The sequence below is a fragment of the Dermacentor albipictus genome, chromosome 5 (assembly GCF_038994185.2).
Source record: "Dermacentor albipictus isolate Rhodes 1998 colony chromosome 5, USDA_Dalb.pri_finalv2, whole genome shotgun sequence".
Lineage (NCBI taxonomy): Eukaryota > Metazoa > Arthropoda > Arachnida > Ixodida > Ixodidae > Dermacentor > Dermacentor albipictus.
Genome location: NC_091825.1, coordinates 90462174 through 90481731, shown reverse-complemented (window position 1 = coordinate 90481731; position 19558 = coordinate 90462174). Strand labels below are relative to the sequence as shown.

The following is a 19558-nucleotide window of genomic DNA, read 5'->3' as shown; positions in this document are numbered from 1 at the left end:
AGCAATGGACAAGTAACCCTTTGGCGCTAATTACAAACACGCACTCTCCCCTCTCCTCTCACTCTTTCTCACTATCACCCACTTTTCCTCACTTGAGCCTGTACTCTCTGTCCCGAACCTCACGCTCTTGCTCTCCACCTCCTTTCTTATTGCCTGTGGGTCCTCACCCGCGGGGCTTAGGGCACTTGAGCAGCTGGGTGGACTGGGGGTCCCTGCTGCGCTCTGGAGACCCGGTAATCCAAGCCATGGCAACTAAACCGGCTACCAGCGTTATGGACCGAAGTAACATAAACGCTTAGGTGCAGTGGGGTCGTGCGAGGGCCCGGGAGCCAGCATGCTCCAAACTCCTCAGTCTGTACAATAAAGTTTTTATGATGATGTTGGTCCCAAAAAACTGTCTTTTCGAGTTTCCAGAGCATCGTAACAAGTCGTAAAGGGCATGAGAATCTAGGTCTCAGCAGGCAAGAAGCGAGAATTACTCGGCAGGTAGGTAAAATGAAAAGTTCAGATGTAATTAGTGCCAATATAGTAAAAAATTAAGCACACTACTGCATAGGCTGCACTATCTTCGGGATGCGCCCTTCTGGCTTCTTGGTTAAAAAAAAAAGCGTTTCAACCGGTCTCAACGCGAAAGAATCCAACGTTGACGTGCGTGTGCGTACGGAAAAAAAAAGTTGAAGAAAAGCGGATGAGACAACTTGACAAATAAAAGCAATAGAAGGTGCGGTAAATCATGTAAAGGCTTGCAATATAAAGAAGAAAATGAGCCGAATAGCGTAAAACTACTATGCAATTAAGCAACATTGCGTCATAGTTTGATGTCCCAATTTCAGGTTACCCAGTCCGAGTACCCTGTACGTCGATTTTGCCTTTAGCACTGCTTTTGCTTGACAGCCTTTCTTTTTTCTTCTGTACCGTACTTCATTTTTTGTTTTTTCTTGTCAATAAGAACAGCCTTAGCGGTCATCAAGTGTCCTGTATTTCTTCTATTCGTATTCACCTGCATGGTGCTGTTAGTTCAACGTTGCAAATTTTTGCAACGTTGAATTCAAAAATTAAAGGCGCGACGGAAGCGAACTGAACTGAACGTATGCTATTCGCAATAGCCTATAGTAACTCAAGCATTCTTTTTGTTTTCCCCATAACTCACTCATTAATTAGGTTTATTTATCCAACTTTTTAATTATTAGCTGAGGACTCGAAGTATGATACGCAGATTTGTAGGGCACGTTCAAAAACCAGCGATCAAGTGGTTTCCTGTACGATACGTCTCACGTAGTCCTTTTGTAGGCAGCTGGGCCGGTGCCTGCCGCCGGAAGTCGGCGCACATGCATGCTGTTGGCCCAACGCTGCCGAGGAGATAAAGAACGCCCTGCCGCACCGCCGCCACCAGCCACTATGCAGCCGACCTTGCTCACCGAACACACGCTTGAGAGCAGCACGATACCACTGCCCAAAACGCTCCGTCGCGTGGATTTTTTCATATTTCGTGGGCTTTATTTGCAACCTGGAAAAATGGACTACGTGAGACGTATCGTAAAGGAACCAACTCGGTCCGTGGTTTCTGAAGGTGCTCTATAAATCTGCGTATCAGACTTGAAGTCCTCAGTCAATAATAAAAAGTTAGGCAATCAATCTTAATTAATGGGTGAGTTATGGACAAGACGAAAAATTGCCTGAGTTACTGAAAGGTTTTGCGAAAAGTATGTCTTCGGTTCAATTCGCTTCCGACGCGTCTTTCATTTTTAAATTGTTGGCTCAAGTTACCTGCAACACCCTTTAGATGCTCCACTCTACTTAATTAAAATACTAATCACTTAGCTAGGGATTCATAGCTGCGATTTGGTTCGGAGTAGCAGAAGGGCAAAACCAGTTAAAAGTGCTTGCTTGATGCATAGACTATGCTTTTTGAACAATAAGCCGGATGTTCAAGGGAGTACGGAAGATAAAATTTAATAGAGAACTTAGGGCTGGACAGAATGTAAATTCTGGAAATGATCTTAGAATAGTCTAGTTCTAGAGAGATTAATTTTTGTAAAAGGAAACGTAAGATTTGCGTACGGAGACAGCAAATCTGGCGGTAATAAGATGGTTTCGAATACCCTCGGCAATATTCTAACGAATCTAATAATTGGTCAAAGAAATTAACACGGTACCTCCATCTTGTCAGAAAGGTGTGCATTTGTAAATGGCCGTGTATACGTTTCTGTGGCTAAGGGCTGATGCAGAGGCCCCCAAGGAGGGAATATTTTGAGAGTTCACAAGAATAGGCTAGTTTCGGAATGAAATTTCGAGATACCTTTTTCATTTTTTTTCTGTTCCTTTGCCACTCAGCACGGCTAATGTCTAGAGATCTCGGAGCTTGTTATATTCATTGCTTATTCACTATAGGTTCGTGTACGTGGTTGAGCTGTTGCAGCTCGCGCCATGAGCATCGTTGTCGTCTTTATTGGAGCACTGAAAGAACGCAAGTGGGCAAAAAATATTCTGGCGTAAAAAAAGGAAATTAAGCTGGAAAATGAAGTGCTTTTTTGCATATCCGCACGAGAATTAGATTGATTTATTGCTTGTTGTGGAGGTGGCCGCTCAAGACACGAGTATGGCGGCATTGTGTGTGTAGTTTTGTAGGTTCAAGTCTTGTCACGCCCAGTCTTGTCACAAAATCTATTCAGGCAGAGGCCTGAATAGATTTTGTTTACCCAAGTGCCGCCAACTTGAAGTCGTCTTGTTCGTCCCAGATTTTATCGACGTGGCATTCGCGCGGTAAAGTTACCAAACGTGAGTCGACTCGATCAAAAACAAAGCAGCCCAGATGTGCTACTGGTTGCGCGCTTCTGGTTGCAAAGGTGGAAACGCGGAACTGGTTAACTGCATGTACTGATTGACACAAAGGCTGCAGAGAGGAACTATAGGAGGGAGACGAGCATTAATTTCGATTCACGCTGATTCCTAAGCATGCACGGAAAATATGCGTATTAGTTGGTTTCTTTCTTTCTGCCCGTTTTTTTTTTGCCTTTAGCTTTATTAAAGTGCGGCTGGCACGGACGGGACTCGAATACTTGACCTTGAGCTCACTCGCGGAACGCCTAACCGCTGGGTCAGTGCGCGAGTATGTAATACAGGCGGAACTGATCACTCTTCGCACCGAAGGTAGACAAACTGGCTCAAGTCCGGTAATTCATGGTGCGTTTGTAATGGTGATGAAGGAGAATCTGAGCGGCGCGGGTAGAATGTACATGCGTAGGTGACTACAATTCCGTAGCGGTCGGTTAGAAGCGAAAACTCGAGTGCCACGGCGTCTTATAACAACGGCAGCGGTGAAAACGTGGATGTCCAGGTAGCGTTTCGACTAGTCGAATTTGTAAACGATGATCTATCCTTCACAGGGTTGGTATGAAATACGGTGTGGGTAAAATAGTGGCTTCTTGCTTGGCGACTTGTACCCCTGTCACAGCGAAGCGTTGGCGATGGTTGTTGTTGTTGTTGTAGTTGTTGTTTTCGGTGGACGTGTACGTCGTGGTGGTAGTGGTCGTCATCCTCGTTGTCAGCATATCATGGACAGTTAAAAGGACAAATGATAATGAGAATGCACGAGAAGAAAGTTTATGACCGCACTGGGGTGGATGGAACGAAAAGGGTATACGCGTATAACGCTAAGGGGAGGACAGGTTGAATCACTGATCAAACACGGGTATGCTATAGTGTGATTGGGGTTTCTACGATACTTCGCGCACTTTCCGGTGCCTATCTATCGACGCCTCTAACCATTTTCCCCGCCATCATGGGTCACTGGGGTCTATGATGGGCGGAGCATCGGGCTGCTGTGCCCAGGAAACCGACATCGAAATCGGGTTGAAAGCAACCGTCGGGACAAAGTTGAGTCCAAGCGTACGTGCCACTGGGTATGTACTGTTCGTCAACGAACCACTTTTGACAACAAGTTGTATCACTGGGCCCGTGCCGGTCTTCGTTAACAAAAAATAAATAAATAAATAAATAAATAAATTCTTTAAAATGTATGCTGTTCTGAGCGAAATCAAGCTCACGTCATGCATATTCATAGAAATGCAGAAAGCTGACCTAGTTGGTAAGGATTCATAACGCAAAGAAATGGTAAGGCGTGCAGACACGTACACAAGAGAAGAGAAGTGGACAACACGAATGCCGACTATCAACTGAAGGAAGCACTCAGGCGAAAAAAGAACGAAGGCGCAAAACTGATTTGCGCATGCTCTGGAATGTTAGCACCACGTGTCTTCTTCTTTGTGTCTTTTTTCATCTTTGTGTTCTTTGTGTCTTTGTGTCTTCTTTCTTTTTTCGCCTCAGTCGGATAGGCTGAATCTCTATATGGGTGACTGGAGACCGCAGCCCTTCGTACTGCAGCGCCATGATGATCAAGATGATCGTTAATGGGAAGTTGTATACGTGGGGGATAATTGGATAAAGCTTGCAGCAGGTGGCTGCATAACACAGGAATGAAAAAAAAAGGTAGAACAGTCATTCCCATTTGAACTGGAACTGATACGACTCAGTAATCCGAACCGCCTCTTTCAAGCGTTTTGAATGGCAAACGCACCAGCTACTTACTACACGCCTAACCAGAACGATATCCGACTTTTGGACAGCGATTTTCTGGGATTTGCGCGCCCGAGACAGGCGCTGCAGTCTGCGCTTAGCGCCGCAACTAAAGCGTCTGTACGGTAAGCCGATTGAGAGCGCCGTAAACCCTGCAAATCTCCGCGGTGGGCTGAAGTGGGGCTAGAGAACCGCAAAAAAGGACATATATATATACAGGGAGAAACGAAGTACGCAGACGCGGTACGTGCGAGGGAGGAGGATAACATGCCCTCCAAAGGGTTGTTCGTTGTTTTCGACGCAACGTTTCGTGACTGCTTCGCGCAACGCATTTCCTTGGCTAGGGCGCCGAACTGGCGGCGTAACCCGATTAGCTCGTTTCCTGCCGCTAATTACGCAATTAGCCCGAGCTCTTCGCACGCGACGCGCGGAGAAAAGCGCTACGCGGGAACGTTTTCCTCGTTAACTCTTTGCCGCTGCTTTGTTAGCGCCACGAGGGTCCCGGACAAAAAGAAAAGCTCCAACAAAAAGGAGCAAAAAAGAAAGGGAAGCTGACATAAGGGGCAGAGAGAAGCGCAGCCACCAACGGGTCGCAGTTCGATCTGAAACGCAAGAGTCGATTGCCGCGGGCGAAGTAATTTTCGGCAGTGCTGTCGAAGGTGGCATACCGTTGAAGTGTATAGGAAAATGGAGATTTTATTTTGCACGTCGATGAAGATTTTGGTTGCTCGGCGGGCGTCTATATATATATATATATATATATATATATATATATATATATATATATATATATACTTTATGTACTGAGCCCAAGTGTATCGCACCAGATATTGGTGCGCTTGAATTAACAATTCGTAACTACAGCGATACTGTGGGCCGCACCCAACTTGGGACGGGAAGGCCAAGCCTCACCGCCACATCGTGGGCCTTCTGGATAGCCCTGAGTTGGTCAATCCAGTCGTGGCTTTTGACCAATTAATGCATTGTTTCCGCCATCAACACGTGATCCGTGTGGTGCTGTAAAGATGGGCACTCCCGGAGCACGTGCTTAAAATAGCTAACCCCACCGCAGTCGAGACATAGAGTTGAGACCTCCGTGCACCTACTGAAGACGTAGAGTTTCGGATACGAATTCGTTTGGATTGGCCCCAGAGTCATGGCCTGCGGCCTCGTGAGATTTCGGTGTGGCAAGTGGAAATCCCTCTGGAGAAAAAAAAAAAACAAGTATTGCGTCATTCTATTTTGTGGCCCAACTTAACGACAGATATTTGAGAACGGCTCCTACGTTTTCATATTCTTTGATTAGGCAAGATAAGGCGTAGACGCTGGCCTGATCTCGATTCCCCAATCTAAACTACAGCGTCGAATAACCTAACTATCGAAATTCTTGTTATTAAAAATCTGTACATTGATCTTGAGTGAACCTAGTGTTCTCTTTTCGAAACAAATTACCGGGAAAGACGAAACTGCGCTAATGCCGTAGGCAGCTTTGAAATATCTTTGTGGACATAAAACTTTACGAAAACGTGAGAAATAACATTTGCTTTCACAGCATTGGGACAAGTTGTGCTTGGAGAGAAGGAATGCTTGAAAATAAAAAAAATGTTATTTTGAGTTCTTTATTTCAAAGCTTTTTTTACCGCTTGTCAGATCTAGCCGTGAATAAATGCAAGTAGCAGATAGGGCCGGCATACCAGCGGAAACACACCGCCACTACCACACAAATCAAAGCACTGCTGAAACTACGGCGTAGACGTAATAACACCTGCTGGTACAGTGATACTGGTCGAGGATGGCTCTTAACGCCGCTAATGCTTTCAGATGAAGAAGCGGTGTGCGAGTACTCGCGATAGCGGTAAGTAGTCATTTCACCAGGGTCGTAATTGTTCGATTACCCCGAGATGCAGTAGAGCGTTTTCATTTGTTCGAACGGCACCGGCTCCTTGAAAGTCGGAGCCTAGCAGCTCCGGTTTTGCGCTTAAGTACCTGTAAAACGTCAGTCTATAGGGGCGCCTGAACTACCGTTCACGTAGAGATAACACGGTCATAAAATAAACACCTTCAAAAGCAGTGAAGTTCTTGCCGGCGGGTGTTGACGGTATCGTCAGCAAAAAAAAAAAAAAAAAAGAGAAAGTAAAGAAACCATAAGCAGACAAAACATTTCATAACCATGCCTTTGCACAACTGACCGTAGGGCTTTTAACGCCAAACTAAGCCAATTCTCAGTGGCCAATCACTACGGGAGGCCTGAAAATTGTTCCCCTGGATGGCTTGGTCAATCCATTATCGTAAAAGAAGAAAACGCAAACAGAAAATGTATCCACCGCACAACGCCGCATCTAATAAAGCGAAACTTTTCCAAGTGCGCGATAAAAGGGACGCAAATGTTCGAATTAACAAAAAAAAAATATGCGTTCAGATCCCCATCCGAGGTCGTCTTCCCTGTTTTCTCAGCGAACGACTCACGTAGGAAATACAAGAACTATTTTGTATTTTTTATCATCTTCGATTCGGCGACCAGAAGCTGAGAGTCTTGTGTACCCCTCAGCTGGGCTCACGTAAATTAATCTCCTCCAGCAGCAAGCATCACCGTCTGTCTAAACTTTGTGTATGGGAAACATAACAAAAGAAATGTACGAATAGGCAATGTTTCGTTTTATCAACTATTTATTGACATTGAAGTAGCGCGTACCAATGATGTTCCAGGAAAGTTCTTCGAAAGCTGAAGCAGTTAAAGCACAATAACACGCTGCTGCTCATATCTCTACATTTCTTCTTCTTCATCATCATCATCATCATCATCATCATCATCATCATCATCATCATCATCATCAGCCTGGCTACGCCCACTGCAGGGCAAAGGCCTATCCCATACTTCAACACCCCGGTCATGTGCTAATAGAGTACATGTTCTCCCTGCAAACTTCTTAATCTCATCCGCCTACGTAACATTCTGCCACCCCCTGCTACGCTTCCCTTCTCTGGTAACCCAGTCCCTAACCCTTAATGACCATTGGTTATCTTCCCTCCTCATTACATGTCCTGCCCATGTTCATTTCTTTTTCTTGATTTCAACTAAGATGCCGTTAACTCGCGTTTGTTCCCTTACCGAATCTGCTCTTTTCTTATCCCTTAATGTTACACTCATTATTCTTCTTTCCATACCTCGTTGCGTCGTCCTCAATTTAAGTAGAACCCTTTTCGTAAGCCTCGAGGTTTCTGCCCCGTAAGTGAGTACTGGTAAGACACAGCTGTTATATACTTTTCTTTTCAGTGATAATGGCAACCTGCTGTTCATGATCTGAGAATGCCTGCCCAACGCACCCCAGCCCATTCTTATTCTTCTGATTATTTCAGTCTCATGATCCGAATCCGCGGTCACTACCTGCCCTAAGTAGATGTATTCCGTTACCACTTCCAGTGTCCCGCTACCTATCGTAAACTGTTGTTCTCTTCCGAGACTGTTAATATTAGTTTTCTGCAGATAAATTTTTAGACCCACCCTAGTGCTCTGCCTGCCCAGGTCAGTGAGCATGCATTGCAATTGGTCCCCTGGGTTACTAAGCAAGGCGATATCATCAACCAATCTCAAGTTACTAAAGTATTGTCCATTAACTTTTATCCCCTATTCTTCCCAATCCAGGTCTCCGAACACCTCCTGTAAACACGCTGTGAATAGCATGGAGAGATTGTATCTCCCTGCCTGACGCCTGTCTTTATTAGGATGTGGTTGCTCTCTTTATGGAGGACTACGGTGGCTGTGGAGCCGCTACAGATATCTTTCAGTATTTTTACATACGGCTCGTCTACACCCTGATTCCGTAATGTCTGCATGACTGCTGAGGTTTCGACTGAATCAAACGCGTTCTCGTAATCAATGTAACCTATCTCTTCTCTCTCTCTCTCTCTCTCTCTCTCTCTCTCTCTATATATATATATATATATATATATATATATATAAGGGAGTGCTATATCTATCTATATACATATATATATAGATAGATACAACCCTTATATATATATATATATATATATATATATATATATATATATATATATATAAGGGTTGGTTATATTCCGCACATTTCTCTACGAGATCCTGCCTGGTCATTTGGTTGACAGAAATATAAGGTGTTCCTGTCGGCAATGGAAAGTACGCTGATCGGTCTATAATTTTCAAGTCGTTGGCGTCCCCTTTCATATGGATTAGGATTATGTTAGCGTTCTTCCAAGATTCCGGTATGCTCGAGGTCACAAAGCATTGCGTATACAGTGTGGCCAGTTTTTCAAGAACAGTCTGCCCACCATCTTTCAACAAATCTGCTGTTACCTGATGCTCTACAGTTGCCTACCCCCTTTGCATAGCTCCCAAAGCTTCTTTTACTTCTTCCGGCGTTACTTGTGGGATGTCAAATTCCTCTAGATTATTCTACCTTTCATTAGCATCGTGAGTTCCACTGGCACTGTATAAATATCTATAGAACTCCTCAGCCACTTGAACTATCTCATTCATATTAGTACCGATATTGCCGGCTTTGTCTCTTAACTCATACGTCTGATTCTTGCCTATTCCTAGTTTCTTCTTCACTGCTTTTTGGTTTGCTCCGTTCCTGAGAGCAAGTTTAATTCTATCCATATTATACTTCCGTACATCTTACGTACAGTTCAAATTCGATCTAACGAAATCCGATTTAATGAAGTTTTCCAGATATAAATGAGTAAAAAAGGCTGTGATTTCTTACTAAATTTGACACAGTTGTGTTTTTCTTCAAGCGTGCGCTCTATGCTATCGCGTTAAAACATCTCCGCACCTTTATTTTGACAAGGCTGCACGCCGCGTCCATGCACAGAACAACACACTCAGCAGTCGTTAGCGTTCTGACGTACGAGATGCCTCTAGGGTGATGGCATTTGGGCCACCTTGCGGCCTTCTCACGGGCGCGGACTTGAGTGAAGGGGTGAAATTTTAGATTTCGAAGAACCGAAAAATGTCTTACTCGATTTTCTCAACTTCCCGATTTAACGAAATAATTGGAGCGTCTTCACCACTTCGGTTGTTCGAGTTTCAAATGTAATTGCACTTCGTGAAGATTTTTTTTTTTTCGCTCCTTTTCCAGCACTTAACATGTGGGTGTAGTAGGGGGAAGAGGGGGGGGGGGGGACCAGGTTTTAGCTTTAGCGCGCAACGAACGCATCATTAGGTGCGATCAAATCATTGTTTTCTTGTCAAAATTTGGCACAACAGAAAAAAAAAAATGCACCGCAGTTTGATGCCAAAGAGTTCTCGTTTTATAAATACATATTGCTATATTTTATCCAGAAGCCGGCTTGGTAGCCTATTGGCTACGGCGTTGCGCTGCGTCGCTCGAGATCGTGGGTGTAATATCGACCGCGGCGGCGGCATTTTGATGAGGGCGAAACGTAAAAAAAAAACTGCTCGTGTATTTGGATTTCAGTGGGCTTATTAATTAACCCCGTTAGAGGTCGAAATCTTCTCGCAGTCCCCCCCCCCCCCCCCTACGGCTTGACTCGTAATTACACTCACCCGTGGCTGTCGCACGTAAAAGCTCGAGAAAACGAAAAGACTATTACCTTAATGACTGAAAAAGGTATAACAAGCACCACTTAAAACGGAGAAAGCAAAGGAAGGAGGAATGCGGAAGCAGAAAACGCGGCGCTCCGAAAGTCTGGACTTTCTCTCTTTCTCTATCACAGAGCCTCGCACGAACGTTTCAAGCACACACAAACGTGTGCGCAGAATAGTCGTCGGCATCGAGCGCCGCGTTTGTTTCCTTACCGCGTGGTAGCAAAAAAAAAATAATCAAAGAAAGAAAGAAAACAGTTTTCTCTAAGGCACTTCAGTCATATGCTCTTACACCTCTCGTGATGCATGTGAAACAAGCGGATCAAGCACCAGCACGGACGAGACTCTAAAAGAAGTAACCATCACGAGGTGGTCATTCACGTTCTTTCTTTCTTTCTTTCTTTCTTTCTTTCTTTCTTTCTTTCTTTCTTTCTTTCTTTCTTTCTTTCTTTCTTTCTTTCTTTCTTTCTTTCTTTCCTTCTTTCTTTCTTCCTTTCTTTCTTTCTTTCTTTCTCTTTTTCTGTTCTTTGCTCCGAATACAGCGAAGGGGGGCGAACATTATGCCGGCGCACCCATTGAGAAGCAAGACTTGTAACTATTAGATGGGTAATTCGGCGCTATAGTATACCGCGTTGTTCGAGGGGCTGCTTCGGCCGGTTGCCGCGGACCGCGGTGGCCGACGCCGTTGCTCGCAATGTGGGGCCTCGTAACAATGCCCGCTTCGGTTGCGCGAGTACGTGCCTACCTGCCCCGACGCGGGCGTGCGGACTCGGACACGGCGGCTGGCTGGCTGGCCACAACACGCACCGTGGTTGCTTTTATGGCGGTGTTCTTGGACCGTGCACTTCGGGCCGGTGGCACAGCCGGTCTGTTTCTCGGGACGTGGCCAGCGATGGGATCGACGCGTCGTGTGTTTTGCGAACTTGATGCGCTCCGTGGTACGTGCCCGAAACAAATGAACCGGCCGCGCATGGCTTTACGTGGCACGTGTCTGGCCACTCTTACGGTTTCGGCGTCGTGGTGGCTTCGCATCGTCGATGCGACTTTCATTGTGGCTGTTCGGTCTCCGTTTGTATGAAGCGCGCGTAAGGAGATGTTCGCGCCTGTACATATATATATGGAAAGTGCCTGATAAATTGTTTCTAAATGTTGAACAATAACAGGAATTATGCCTGAAATTAAGTCCCGAACTGGAACAAGCTAAACAGAATTGAGGTATAGTATCGGTTTGGAAGCAGTTAGTGATCGTGACATCTTTTTATTGATGATAGTTCATTTGTTCGTATCATCAGCTTTGCATGCTTGACAATTTCCATAAACAAGTTAGTATTCTTCTATCAGATTCTTGGCTCATTCTTCGAAGCCGGTATGTGTCGTCTTCGCAAAAGAAACTGCACTGCACTAGATCTACACTGCACTGCATTTATCATTCCAGAAGCTTATATATAGGATTTTATAAGAACTTATCATATTAGAAGAATGGGAAGCCAATGTTCGGACGTAAGCTCCACATCATACGTATCACATCACGTATCAGAAGATAAGAAAAACGAAACATTATTCGCGTAGGGCAACATGGCCTCCCTGCAGGGATTTATAAAATTACGAGAGTCCTTACGACGTCTGAAACGAGCGTCAAACTATGAGGACTAAAAAGAACATCCTAGCAGCGTGCCAGCTGCCAATTTCTGCACAAATTTGCTATGTTCAGCAAGAGCATCTACAGAGAAAGCAAATTGCGGAAAAACACGTTGTCGACAACAATTGTACCTTTGCTTTTTATTACGAAATGATTAAGGTATATGGACAAACACACTCTGTCAACATCTAGTCGCCACGATATGAGCCTTGTTTCGTAATGCGACTCTTCACAAACATTTCAAACTACACGAAAATGCACGGCTAAATCCGGCTGCAAGCCCATCCTGGCTATTCTCTTGCGAGGTTTATTATCAACAACGCATTGATTATCCACTTACAGCCGTTTGTGAAGCAACATTATCATTTCAATAACGTGCGCTATTAAGCCACCGCACTTGAGAATTGGACGCGCGGAATAAGCGAATTGAGCCTCTTGCGATAAACAGCTTTTCTTTAACTTATAATGTAATCAGACTAGATTACTATACTGCGGAAAACTGAAGCCTGAAATCCGACACTTCATGGAAAGCGGATGAGTAGAAAGCGTGTAATTTAATTTTTAACATAATAAATCCTATTATATCTTCGCCGTCTCCAGTCACTAATTCCAACGCCCCATAAGGTAGGCCGCACGCGAAGTGCGCTCAAATATAGTAAGAATAATAAAATACAGGTTTGTGCTTTGATATTCATGACGAACAAATATACGTCAAATCGATTTCTATTCACGAACATCAAACAGCCGTAATGGCGAATGTTCCGGTAGGAAAGGCTTACGGCTAATGGTTAACGGTTCTTACAGACGAAAACTTTTCGAAACTTGAACCCTCTCTTTACGTAGGTACACAGCTTTAAAGCTCATATGATAACGGTTTTGTTGTGCTTCTCTCAAATGCATGCATTGAACTGAAATAGTATCACGTACATTTTGCTTTTCCCCGCGCAAAGTTCGCGCGCGCGCGCGCACACACACAAACACACACACACACACACACGCACACACACGAGCGCGCACTTTAACACACAGACAAACATACACACACTCACCCTCAAATAGAAACGTTCATACACACGTACATACGCACACATACACATACATGCGCGCGCACACACACACGCACGCACGCACGCACACACACACGCACACACACACACGCACATACTATTAGACACGATGCCTTTTTTCTACTTTCCCAGCAGACGTCTGCTGTCACTTGCGTACATGTTTATGCGTAACACTGTGCCAGAAGGTGCAAAGCCCCAACTTTTAAGAAACTTCTGCCTCGTTTCTATCATTAAGGGCCTTACAACACAATATGTTCATGACGCTGGCTTTGGTTTGGTAAGAGCTTGATGTTTCTGGCACGCAATTTCATCTTTCAGATGATGTTAAAGAAAAGGAGGCTTCTAAACTTCCATACCGCCCTGATAAGAAGCGCGGGAGAAAAAAACGGCTCCTAATGCGATTTGGAGCCGAGGCTTTATTTCCTTTTCACAAGCGCAGCTTGGCCTGCTGAAGCAGGCGCTGTTATGAAAGCGGTTCCAGTTCTTATCACTTTGACACCCTCCGGCTTGCCTCAATGGAAACTACAAATGGAAAATGTTGCACATTAAACCCACTCCCAGCACAAAGAAAAGTAAACTTCTTGTTTTACAATTACTTTGTTGGCCTGAACAGAAATTGGGTTTCTTTCTGTAAAGGGCGCAAATGGAGTGGTTCTGCCAGGCGCACGAATTGAGATTACGAGAGACTTCTGCACAATTTCGTTTCGTAGTACGCGTCTCTATCTCTCACTATATCAGCGAAAATTGTTCTTCGTTCCTGACTACTTAGATAATTAATCAAAGGCAGATAACAGAAATATAAATGGTCAAGCATCGATCCTGTTGCAGATAGAAGAAATATACGCGTATACTTTCAAGTGAGCAGATAATAACCGCTGTACGTTGTTGCCAAGAGAAAATTGTGGAATTGTAGATTTTCCCAGTTAGTGATAAAGTAAGTCTTCTTATCTGACACATGCTAAAGGCTGGGCTGATCTTTGTCGTTTTGTTTGCCTTCAAGGGTCGTAAGAGTTAATTTGTATGATAAGAAAACGAGTAGACTAGATCAGATATCTGGAAACAAACACGTCTGCATCTCGTGGTAATAAAAGTATAACGTATCTTTGACTCATGTGCCCTCAATGCTACAGACGTTCTTTATGTGGGTATCACGTCTGCATTTGGAAGCATTTGTTGCAGGCTGGCTTTCCTTAATCAATATTATGGCTTAAAAAACTGGCAAAGCAACAAAAGTCGCTCAAACACGCAGGGTGAAAGGGAAATGCTTGTTTAGGCGCATGCACTCTTCTTATCGGGGCAAATTTCAATTTTCAGTGCTTTCCAGCCATCATACAGCGGTCGGCATGAGTGACAGCAATAGGTAGCAGAAACATAAGGTTATATTTACGAATTCCCAGTGCACCCAGACGTCATTCCGCATCAAATAAAATTGGAGCAGTTTGATGACCTAGTTTTTGGCTATAGCAAAAGCACACGCAAAATAAGAACTCTCACGAATTTTTACTTGAGTAACAAATTATTAGTATAGCAATTGCGTAAGAAGTGAATTGTAAGGTTAACTATATATCCGTAATTAAGAACTTGCTCCACCTTGTTAAAGCCGCTGCCATGGGCTTCGCGTTAAGTTTCCTTCGCCTGAATCTGTAATTGGCGGCGTCAAGCATTTCGCAGCAAACAAAAAAAAGAGAAATAGGCAGGGCTTTGTGGTGTTACTACTGTACAGCAGAAACGCGAAGTAGTGTAAAGATTACTCAAATGAAAGTGCGCAACAAAAAACGACACGGACGTAAGAGAGGGCGACACACCAAGCGTAACTTGCCAACTACCAACTTGCCCGGAATGCTGCTCTCATTAAGTGTAAAGATATAGTCATATTTTTGGAAGCGGTAACGTTATCCCACGTGCGACCCCACAGCTGCCCATCATTTGACGCTTTCTATTTGTTCAGTACCTGAAGGCGTGTGGTTTCCTTCTTTTCTATAAACGGGAGCCAAAACAAAGCTTCTTGCACACGCGGGAGGCGCGGTCGTCTCAGGCCAGTACACGAAACTCGCATTAAGTGCCGCGCTACGCGCAGTCTCCACTTTGCCGACGCTACCTTATAGTCCTCGCCGAGAAGGCGCAAAGCAGGGCTCCTTGTGGGGCTCCTCCTTCGCTCTGCGTTAATGGTAAGCTCCTTAAATCTCCGGTTCCTCATCACTGCTTCAATAAAGAAAGCCAAAAATAATAAACGATAGAAAGAGGAAAGAAAATGCGAGTTTTTACGTCTGCAGTGAGAAGCAATCACAGCGGCAGAGCTAGCATAACGCTTAAGCTCCATCGCTTTATAATTTTTCTTCCCTTTTTTTGTGTGTCTTTCGGTCTTTGACTCTGTTTCTCAACAGGAGACGTTACAAGAGGCTGCGTATCCTCTGGCGCATCGTGCTGGTGACCTGCAGCATTCGTTATTGCATTTCTCAGCAGCAGCTGGCTTTATCTATTCTAACGGAAACAATCTGGCTATTATTCACCTTTGTTCAAAATGGATACGGGGTTGTAGCAATACTTACATATGCGCAGTATCGGCCGCGGGCTGGCGGCGTCGTTTAGCTGTTGATACTGAAATTTTAATCCGTATGTCTCAGCATGTAGTCCACGTTAGCCACATGACAATTTGTTTCTTCATGCGTATTTTTGACGAATGCCGCACGATGCCCTCTGTTATACCCAGGCACCAGGGAATAGCTTCTAAATAAAAATTTTGTGCCTGAGGTATGCGCGTCTGCTTCATTAGATAGGGACTCTCCATTACATAGGGACTCTAGTGCAGCCCACACCTACAGTATTTATATACACCTTACTCATTGTGTATATATACAAACATTCTTGCAACGTCAGGAGTGAACTTACCAATTCTAACAAGTGCAGAATGCGACTATTCTTAGTCACATTCAAGTTGATCGATAACAAAAATGTAAACACACGGTGAATGTTAATACGACAAGCCGTGGTGGCGCATGCAATGGTTTTGGCGTTAGGCTGTGATATCCGAAGGCGCCGGATTGAATCACGGCCGCGGCGGCCGCAATTCGATAGGAGCTAAATGAAATAATAATAATAATAATAATAATAATAATAATAATAATAATAATAATAATAATAATAATAATAATAATAATAATAATAATAATAATAATAATAATAATAATAATAATAATGGCAGTTTCGAATATTAATGCCAAACTATACCGGGCCTATGGGCCTGACGGTGTTCATATGCTGGAAATATCAACAACTCCATGCGGTGCATGCATTCAGTGCTTGTGAATCAACGTCCTTACACTGCCATCAATTTCAAGACCTCACCTCGCTAAAGGGAAACAAGACAAATCACGTCATCTATAATGCCACGGGCTCTACAACGTTAGTATTGACAGGAGGTATGCGTCAAGTACGACCTTTCCATGTGAATTAGCATCCGGTGGAAGCTTCCCATATTACATATTTTACATGTTAAGTGCTGTATAAGGCATGTTTTGCGTGCGAACTCAACGAAGGCTTTAGGCTTTACAGCATTATTAGTGCTGATTACTGTGTACATTTGGTAGTGCATTATCTATTAAAATAGGAAAGTTCTCATGCAATGGGCGCAACAAAAAAAAAGTGGGTGTATCGGACGCGTGTACTGATTATATCAGCGCGGATGCGCATCTGTGAAGCGCAGTTGTACAGCGCGCTGCATTCATGTCTTTATAAGCCACGCTCTCAATAAACCTTGGTTCTTTCCTGCACTGACCATGCTGCTGTAAGCGTCGTCTCCCCTGGCACGTTACATGGTGTCAGACGTTGCTGCGCCCTCTCGATGCCGTACAGAGTCGATGCCGTATCGAGGCGCACGGCGCCGCCCACAAAAGAGCGGAAGCAAGGAAAAGAACAATTTCACTGCCGTAAGTGCAACCGCTGGCATAAACCGAAGCAATGCCCAGCGTTTGGAAAGAGGTGTCGTTTGTGCCACAAGCTGAACCACTTTGCAAGTAGTTGCGCGTCAGCGCTAGTCAGCGAAGTAAAAAAACAGCAAGACGATGACTTCGACATTCTCGAGATCACGACATCTAGTCGCGAAAGGGATTGGACGGTTAAAGCCCTAGTTCGCAATCGCGAGATAAGCTTTAAAGTGGACACGGGGTCACAGGCAAGCCTGTTTCCCATGTCAATTTACCGCCAACTGAGGGGAGCTGAAGAGTTGAAGCAAACGAATTCGGTGCCGAGGGCGTATAACGGCGGTACCATAGCGGGCTATGGAACGTCTACGCAGGAAGTAAGGCTTCGTAATACTTCTGCTACGGTCACATTTTTTGTTGTGAAAAATGGCCGCCAGGCCATACTCGGGCTAGAAGCTAGTGAGGCTTTTGGGCTGGTCCAGCGTAAAGTAGGCGCCGTAGACAAAATTTCCTACGACGGACTTCTCAAGAAATTCAGGCATGTCTTCGAGGGCCTCGGTTGTTTGCAGCAGGCATACAGCATGATCCTGCAACCTGAAGCGGTGCCAATCGTGCAACCAGCTCGACGAGTTCCTTTGGCACTGGAAGAGCCTCTAAAGAAGGAACTTGAAAGAATGGTGCGTGCTGGCATAATTGACAAAGTGAACGAGCCTACCGACTGGGCCAGTCCTTTAGTTCTGGCAAAAAAGAAAGATGGCACATTACGGGTGTGCCATACCCCAGAGCTGTTAACAAGTACATGAAGCGGCAGCATTTCCCGCTTCCTAGGCGCGAAGATTTGGAAGCCCGTTTAACCAATGCCGCGTACTTCACCTGTCTTGACGCGAACTCCGGCTATCATCAGATACCGCTTGACGAGTGCACATCTAAGATCTGCACTTTCTCTTCACCGTTTGGGAGATACCGTTTTCTGCGTCTGCCTTTCGGCATTTCGTACGCACCGGAGGTATTTCAACAAACCATGAGTCAAGTATTCGAGGGCCTACCTGGAGTGCTGGTATACATTGACGACATTTTAGTTTGGGGTTCCAGTAAAAAAGAACACGATGAACGGTTGACGGAAGTGTTTAAGGCTGCCGAGAAAGCAGGATTGACTTTCAACGCGCAGAAATGCAAGTTCGGTGTGAAATCAGTCAAATTCCTTGGTGACGGCATAAGCCGAACGGGCATATCGCCTGACCCAAAGCTTATCGAACGCCTGGCGAACATGCCGACACCAACGTCAAAGACTGACGTCCAGCGGATGCTGGGAGTGCTGAACTATTTCAGTAAATTCGCGCCACGGTTGTCCGAGCGAACGACGCTTTTACGAGAGCTTATCAAGTCCCGCGCAGAGTTTCAATGGACAGAAAACCACGCGAAAGAGTGGCAAATTTAAGGCAAGTTTTGACTACCGCCCCCCTGCTTGCAATCTTTGATCCGCACCGAGAAACTAAGAAAACGTGCGACGCATGAAAGGAAGGTGTCGGCGCAGCATTGTTGCAAGGCTACAATGGTGAATGGCGACCGGTAGCGTATGCATCTCGTGTATTAACCCGAGCCGAGCAAAGCTATGCACAAATTGAAAAGGAGGCACTCGGAATTTGTTTTGGCTGTGAAAGGTTTCACGAGTTTGTGTACGGAAGAAAAGTGCTTGTCGAAACAGACCATAAGCCACTTATAGCGATCGCGCAAAAGGAAATCGCCGACATGCCACCGCGAGTGCAAAGATTCTTTTTGCGGCTACTAAAATACAACTTTGTCTTGCAGTACAATGCCGGGAAACAGCTGGTTCTCGCTGACATGTTGTCACGCTCAACGGCTGATCAGGGCAAAGATCAACTTGGCACTACTTCTGGTACCACCGACGACGTGGAGATCCATGCGGTGCAGTCCTTGGGCTACATGGTCACTTCCGAAACGCAGCGGCTACTGCAGCAAGAAACGTCTCGTGACGTATGCTTACAGGCCGTGAGGAAGAGCTTAACAAGCGGGCAGCCGGTGACCGGGGCACTCAAGCCTTTTGCGAAAGAGCTGTCAGTCGTTAATGGAATAGTGTTGAAGGGCTCGAAAGTTGTAATACCGAAGAGACAAAGCAAAGCATCCTGAACAAAACCGAAGACAAAGCATCCTGAACAGAATACATGCTGGCCACCTCAGATTGCAAAAGTGCAAAGAGAGGGCCCGAACTCTTGTATTTTGGCCCGGTCTGAACGGCGAAATAGCTGCCCTAGTAGAAAGCTGCGCAACCTGCCGAAAGTACGCGTACAGGCAACCACATGAAGCACTTTATTGCGGCCAGTTCCAAAATGTGATTGGTATAGGGTCGGCGTAGATATCTTTTCTTATGCTGGAAATTCGTACGTAGTTGCTTACGACGCCTTTTCAAATTTCCCTGAGGTTGAGAAACTTGACGACACAACTGCAGCAACTACGATCGCAGCCCTTAGCGCCATGTTCGCCAGGTACGGCGTACCTGAAGAAGTTTGCACGGATAACGGACCCCAGTTTTCAAGCCATGAATTTGCCAGATTTGCCAAAACATACGATTTCAAGCATGTAACCTCCAGCCCCCGTTATCCGCAGTCGAACGGCTTGACTGAGAAAGGTGTCCAAATCGTAAAGCGCATCCTGAAAAAGACTCGAGAGGCGAGGGAGGACTTCTGGCTGGGTTTACTAGCCTATCGCTCAACACCATTGGAAGATGGGCGTTCTCCGGGTGAACTTCTGCAAA

General features: G+C 45.1%; 1 protein-coding gene across 4 annotated transcripts in view; it reads right to left on the bottom strand.

The window, feature by feature from the left end:
• The window catches only part of LOC139059927 (neuropilin and tolloid-like protein 2), a 230261-nt gene that overhangs the window by 69341 nt on the left and 141362 nt on the right, over positions 1–19558 (bottom strand). Inside the window, exon 1 of one of the 4 annotated variants that reach the window (XM_070538555.1) lies at positions 17832–17931. The exons of the other annotated variants lie outside the window; for them this stretch is intronic. The gene's annotated coding sequence lies outside the window, so the exon portion shown is untranslated. Of the gene's footprint in view, positions 1–17831; positions 17932–19558 lie in introns of those variants that run through there. 4 annotated transcript variants of the gene reach the window in all.